This window comes from Crocodylus porosus, unplaced genomic scaffold, assembly GCF_001723895.1.
Source record: "Crocodylus porosus isolate Cpor-Errol unplaced genomic scaffold, CroPor_comp1, whole genome shotgun sequence".
Taxonomy (NCBI): Eukaryota; Metazoa; Chordata; order Crocodylia; family Crocodylidae; genus Crocodylus; species Crocodylus porosus.
This window is the reverse complement of record NW_017728931.1, coordinates 91,140,907-91,147,047: the sequence shown is the minus strand read 5'-3', so window position 1 is coordinate 91,147,047 and position 6,141 is coordinate 91,140,907. Positions and strand designations below refer to the sequence as shown.

The window sequence follows — 6,141 nt, the reverse complement described above, 5'->3', positions numbered from 1 at the left end:
ATTTACAAGCTCCCATTACAGAGCTATAATTATAAAAATGAATAACTTTGTATATTTTTGTTTTGTGTTAGCAAAACTTAAAATTTTACAGTTTTTCCTTTTAAGTTCCACAGTTAAACACTCATCTATATCAAATTGTGTGCGTGTGTGTAACCTTACTGTGAAACCAACACAAAAAAATCAAAGAACTAACCAAAAAAAACCCTCACATCTGCTAGCAGCAATACTTTACAATAGCTTAAACTGTTATACTCAAGAAACCAAAAACACTTGGATGCTAGAGAGAGTAATGAATAGTAATGAATGATAGATCACTCTAGTTTTCAACCTGTGGTCCATGGAGTCTAAGGGATCCACGAAAGATGACTACAGTCAATCAAAAGTATGTGAATACCCACACTCACAAGTCAAAGGGGTTCACAGCTCCATTCAAAATTGTTCCGTAAATGAAAAAAAAGTTGAAAACCACTACTCTAAATGTAGGTAGGCAAGGTTCTTTGAGTAGATGTGATATCTTTTATTAGACCAACTGTGTAGTTGGAAAAAAATTCTTAGCAAGCTTTTGGATGCAATCACCCTTCTTCAGGCATAGGTAGTCTCCCTATGCTATAAATCAGTGGTTCCCAACTTTTTTAGATCGCAGACTGGCAAACCACGGACTGGAAGTGAACGACATATTGAGGACTCAGTATTAAAAAAAGGGTTAGCTGCTGGTCTGCAGCATGCCGGTCATTTCCAGTCTGCGGTTTGCTCACCCATGGTTTGTAAATCTGTGGTCATTTCCAGACCGGGAGCCAGCCGTGGCCCAGAGGTTGGGAACCTCTGCTCTAAATCTATTAATTTGAATGCTCCCCCTACTTGCATCCATATCTGTCAATGTCAAGAGTCACTACTGAGTTAGATGGACTCAGTATGGCACTTATGTTCTGATATTCACTTTGACTAGATTATACTCTTCCATCAAACTTTGCAGAACAAAGTCAATAAAAAATGCTGAAATCATTTCAAAAACTTTGAAAATCCCTCCCATAAATATTTAAACATGGGCTTAGGAGCACATTCGTCTCTTCTTAAAAAGCTGTCCAGTGTATGTCAAAGACTTCATGGTCCTTTGCTATAACCAAAACTTGAAAATACCAAAGATTTATGCCACGAAGAAAAAACAGAAATACAATTTAGCCCCTAAGGCTACAGTTCTATACATACCTGGTTCACAGCATGGACTTGCAGCACATCCTGCTGGTCCTGAGGGTCTAGGCTAGGGATTAACAACCCCCTGCACGCATACCAAACGTAGCATGTGAAGCCATTTTCTTTGGCACACCATAGCTGGCCTGGGCTTTGAGCAGCTGCCACCAGCCGTGGATCCTGGACTGCTTGCAGCAGGTAGCTGGGAGGCTACAAGCAGCCCAGGGTCTGTGGCAGGCAGCAGCTGCCCAGACCGCAGGCGTGTTGCAGACAGGAGGTTGTGAACAGCTGCATGAGGCTCCGCAGCCCCAGCGCTAGCTCTGTGGTGGCAGCATCCGCATTGTGCATCTCCAGTCAGACAGCAGGGGAGGGATCAGGGTTGCGTTGCTCCAGGCTCCAGCCTGGCCGTGTGCCCAGAGGTACACGTGCAACAGCCACAGCCATGGAGCTGGTGCTGCAGACTGGATGCCTGGCACGGATGGCCTGGGCTCTGGGCAGCTGGAGTAGGTGATGGGCAGGCTGCAAACAGCCTCACTGGGCTCCGCAGTGCCATCATTGGTTCCATGGTGGCATCAGCGGCTGCACATGCACTTCATGGTGCACGGTAGGGAAGGAGCAGGAGCAGCACAACCCTAGCCCCTCCCCCGCTATCCACCTGGAGGCGTGTGTGCAGCTGTTTCCAGCAAAGAAGATCAGGCCCCTTGCGGCTCCCCTGCCTCTCACGCATGAAGTCGAGGCATGGGTGAAAGTTGGGGCACTCCAACCGAAAACACAGACTCCTGGTCTAGCTCGCCAAAATGGACTTCCTGGCACAGGCCTCTGCCATGAGGTACTACAAGAAGTAACCAATAGTTACTGCCTCTCCCTTCATTTGGCTCTTCCCTGTCCTTGGTAAGCTTCAATGCACCACAAAATAAAAAGTGGTGGGGCCACAAATAATGAACATGAGCAGGAAGAAGAGAAGGGGAAATAAAATGAAATGTGAAGGTCCCTACCATAAACAGTGAATGAGTGCACACAGCCCTCTACAGTCAAGAAGCAAAGTACCCGATTCATCTCAGTGAATTTTCCTGTGGGATCTTGCCAGCTCAGTGAGAACACCTCCAAGCAAGAGCTGCCAACTAACGCCTGCATCCTGCTCCCGACCATTGCGCGGGACAGCACTGCGCATCTGGTGCATGCAGCCAGCTTACCCGTTTCCGCTCCCCAGCACCGACGTGGATGTTTACCACGCTACTTCTTGCTTGGTGACGCGTGTCGCCAGCTACAGGCCTCGCAGACCCCCTCCGCATCGGCGCCGGGCCTTTCCTGCAGGGCTGCCTCCTGCCACCACCTCGCTCTGCGGGGCTCGGCTCGTCCCACTCGAAGCAGGTCTTGGTTTTCACTTGCGTCCGCAGGCGATTCTTTTGCTGCTGGGAAAGACCCAATGCGGGGGCGGGGGGTTGATACCGCGGATTCCCAGCGGGCATCTCCGCGCTCACGGAGGCAGCTCCGGGCAAGGGCAGGCACGGACTGCAGGGCCGTTCGCTCTGGTCCGCCCGAGGGCACTGGAGGCGGGGCGAGCCTGAGGCGCCTCCGTCGCTCTCCCGGCGGGACCCACCTGGCGCGGGGTCACGGCTCCCGCCCGCCAAAACCGAGCCCCCACCCGGCACTTCCTCCTGCGATAGGCGCCTCAGCTGACGTCCAAGGAATGACCGGCCGCTTCCACCAATAGCGGGGGAGGAAGGAAGGCGGGTGCTTCCGGTGATGTGGCGTCAGGCGCCGGAAGTGCTGTGGGGTGGTGGAGAGGGTGAGTGGAGCTGAGTGGCGCTGCGGGTTGGGGAGGCAGGAATCGGTGCGCGAGTGAGCGGGGCGGGGTGGCGGCAGGGCAGGCGGCGGGGGGCCCCTGCTGCGGAGCCCGCTCCCTGGGCCTGCGCGCTCCTCCCGGGCTCGGCCCCCGGGCTGTGGCGCGGCGTGGAAGCTGCGCGCTCGCCGGCTGGCGCGTCCGTGCAGGTGCCGCGGCCACCGCTGGCAGCGTCTGGAGCCCGGCGGGGAGGAGGGGGAGCGGCAGCGGGGCAGTCGCGCTGCCGACCGTTCCCGCCGGCTCTGCAGCCGGGCGGGGCTGGGTTGAGTGCTGCTGGCGTTATGTAAGCAGCGGGAGGTGAAGTGGTTCGGGCTTCAGACCAGCGTCCTTGGCGTACCGTTATTTGTCCGTAGGGATTGAGGGGCAGCCTGGCAGGTTATAACAGTACCGAGAGGGGCATCTGGGAGCTCAGGGCTTCCAATGACTCAGTGCGAGCTAGGTACCAAACCTGCTTAGATGCTTTTGACACCCCCCCCCCCTCGGTCCACCTGCATGATTTGGAGTTCAGTAAAGCAGGCTTGAAGCTCTGCATGTGCAAGATGGTTATTGCTAAGAGCTCCTCTGTGTAAGCGTAGGCTCTTTTTGTAGTATGACTGATAAGGAGGATAATAAAGATCCACGCACAAGATCCATCCTGATCAGATGGTGTATTTCCTATGACTAGCTTCTCAGAGCTGGGCAGATATGGGAGATGGGGCAGGGTGCAATTCCACTTGGTAGGTCTCTGTTTCAAGCTCTGAGCAGGAGATTTGGACTAACAGGCTAAGCGACTGTACAGAGTCAATTAGCCGTGTTAAGTTTGAAATAGAAGGCTGGGCAGGGCTGTATCTTATAGACTAATTAAGGCAGCAAATTAAAAGAATGTAAAATAATGTGAGCAAATATTTCCTTCCCCGTGTTCCTTCATTCATTAAAATCATAACTGAAAAGCAATAACAATGAGATGTGATGTACCTCTAAACACACACTTTCATTAGATATCTATGTGATTGCTTTGTAAAACTTCTATTTGTTTATATTTGGTATAGTCATTTTAGAAAGTAGTTTCATAGAAGTTGGGGGCTAGAAGGGACCTCAGAGATCATCAGGTCCAGCCCCCCCTGCTCAAGGCAGGAAAGACTGCTGAGGTCAGATGTCCCCAGTGAAGTGTGCGTCCAGTCGTCTTTTGAAGATCCCCAGGGAAAGTGACTGTACCACCTCTTGGTGGAGTCTATTCCAGACTCTGGTGTTTTCATCTGGAGATGGAAGCTCAGTGTGAGATTCTATTGAAAGGACCATTGGAGCCCAGATATGGCCAGACTGAGTGTCCCCAACTTAAAGTCTTGTGTAAGTTTGGTGTCTTTGGCTCTGGGTGTTTTTATTTTAAAAACTGTTACTGAAGTTGAGAGGCTGTTGTGTTTGGAACAGGAATAGCTCTGCATAGGAGGAACAGGTTCACTGTCCACAAGGAAATCATCTGTGTCATTGAGAATAGTCCAAGGAGATTCCCAAATGGGTCTATATTATTAGTTTTAACAGTTTTAGCTACAGATTGTAGCTGTATCAGAGTAAGTGAGGAGGTTCGCTGCATGCAGAAGCATAATTTACACTATGAAAACAGCATTCTACCTCAGAGAAACAAATCAAAATTGTAGGGAGAGAGAGGGAGACTAATGGTTTTGTACATGTTGAACATGAGAAGTGAACTGCATTCAGCTGCTCTATCTAGTCTTTTAACCCTTTTTATACCAGCTGAGCACACCAGGTTCCAGTGCACCCTCAACTGCTGTTAACTCCATTGGTTCCCACTGGCACTTCAGAAGTGCTCTGACCTCCTGCTGACTTCCTGCCCCTTGGGCAGGGGGCTGGACCTGATGATCTCATGAGGTCCCTTCCAGCCCTAATGCCTGTGAAACAGTTTTTCCTCATGTCTAATCTGAAGTGATCCTCTATCAGTTTATGACCATTAATGATGATGGCAGGGCCTACCCCTGGGGTGCCTTGGTGAACAGTACAGGTACACTGATACTTCAATCTGATAGCAGATAGGTACAGATATAAAGAAAATTTGCTGCATCAGGTATCAGCCCGATGGGGCCAATAATTTGGCCAGTAAATGCCTGTACTGCATGCAGCCACTGCACAGCACAGAGCAGAGCTGGCAGTGTGGAGAGCTGCCTCCAGCTGCTAAATTGGAAGGCAAGTGGGGAAGGAAGGGTCATAGCAGGGTAGATCAATGTCCCCATGGTGAGGGAGGGCAGGGGCAGGGGCAGGCACTGCCCAGGGGAGGGGGTGGGAACACGGGACAGGTGTAATGTGTGTGTGAGGGGGGAGGGGATAGCTCCTGCTGTTGCTTGCACCCTGGGAGGACGGGGGACTGTGCCCCCTGGATCTGGGGGGGGGTGGGATAGCTCCTGCTGTTGCTTGCACCCCGGGAGGACAGGGGACTGTGCCCCCTGGATCTGGGGGGGTGGGTTGGAGCCAGTATTATGTGGGGTACTTCCTGGCAGGGGCTGGGCTTGGAGCAGGTGCTGGGAAGGGCTGCATCCACCCCAAATTTTGCCACAGCTCTGCGCCATGTCCCACCTCCTCCCATCTGCTGGGAAGAGCGAAGACTGCACTGGGCAACAGTGATGGTATTGGGAGTGGAGCTGCAGTGATATTTGGGGTGACTGAAGCTCCCTCCAAACTGGGTGTTGGGCGGGAGCTTCAGTCACCCCAGATATCACTGCAGCTCCAACCCCTGCCAAGAAGAGCCCTGTACAATGCCGGAAAACCTTGGCGTGGGTGCCGGCGGTGCTGGGTGGATGCTGCATCCACCCCAGATTTCATTGCAGCTCCACTTCCAGCACCACTGGCGCAGCCTCGGCTCTTCCCGGTGTGTGGGTGGAGGCAGGACATGGAGCTGGGCTGTGCCTGGCGGTGTAGGGCCAGAGCAGAGCTGTGGTGAAATTTGGGATGGCTGCAGCCTCTCCCAGTGCTGTTGGCACCTGCTCTGAGCCCAGCCCTGCTGAGAAGAGTCCCCCCCACACAGTGCTGGCTCCAGCCCATCCTGCCCCGCCCTGCGCAGATATGAGGGGCACCCCCCCGGGGTGCAAGCAGCAGCGGGGGCCCCCCATGAGCTGTGCCTC

The 6,141-nt window shown here is 52.8% G+C and overlaps 2 protein-coding genes across 8 annotated transcripts in view; one reads left to right on the top strand and one right to left on the bottom strand.

Moving 5' to 3' along the window:
* ZCRB1 (zinc finger CCHC-type and RNA binding motif containing 1) overlaps nt 1–2,863 on the bottom strand; it is a 23,146-nt gene extending 20,283 nt beyond the window's left edge. Inside the window, exons 1-2 of one of the 3 annotated variants that reach the window (XM_019543370.1) lie at nt 2,789–2,863; nt 2,418–2,597 (exon numbers count right to left, since the gene is read on the bottom strand). The gene's annotated coding sequence lies outside the window, so the exon portion shown is untranslated. Of the gene's footprint in view, nt 1–2,381; nt 2,748–2,788 lie in introns of those variants that run through there. The other 2 variants (XM_019543369.1, XM_019543368.1) reach the window with 2 other exon arrangements.
* Nucleotides 2,864–2,980: 117 nt separating this feature from the next.
* The window catches only part of PPHLN1 (periphilin 1), a 118,424-nt gene continuing 115,263 nt past the window's right edge, over nt 2,981–6,141 (top strand). For 3 of the 5 annotated variants that reach the window (XM_019543367.1, XM_019543366.1, XM_019543362.1), the window contains exon 1: nt 2,984–3,022. The gene's annotated coding sequence lies outside the window, so the exon portion shown is untranslated. Of the gene's footprint in view, nt 3,023–6,141 lie in introns of all 5 variants that reach the window. The other 2 variants (XM_019543364.1, XM_019543363.1) reach the window with 2 other exon arrangements.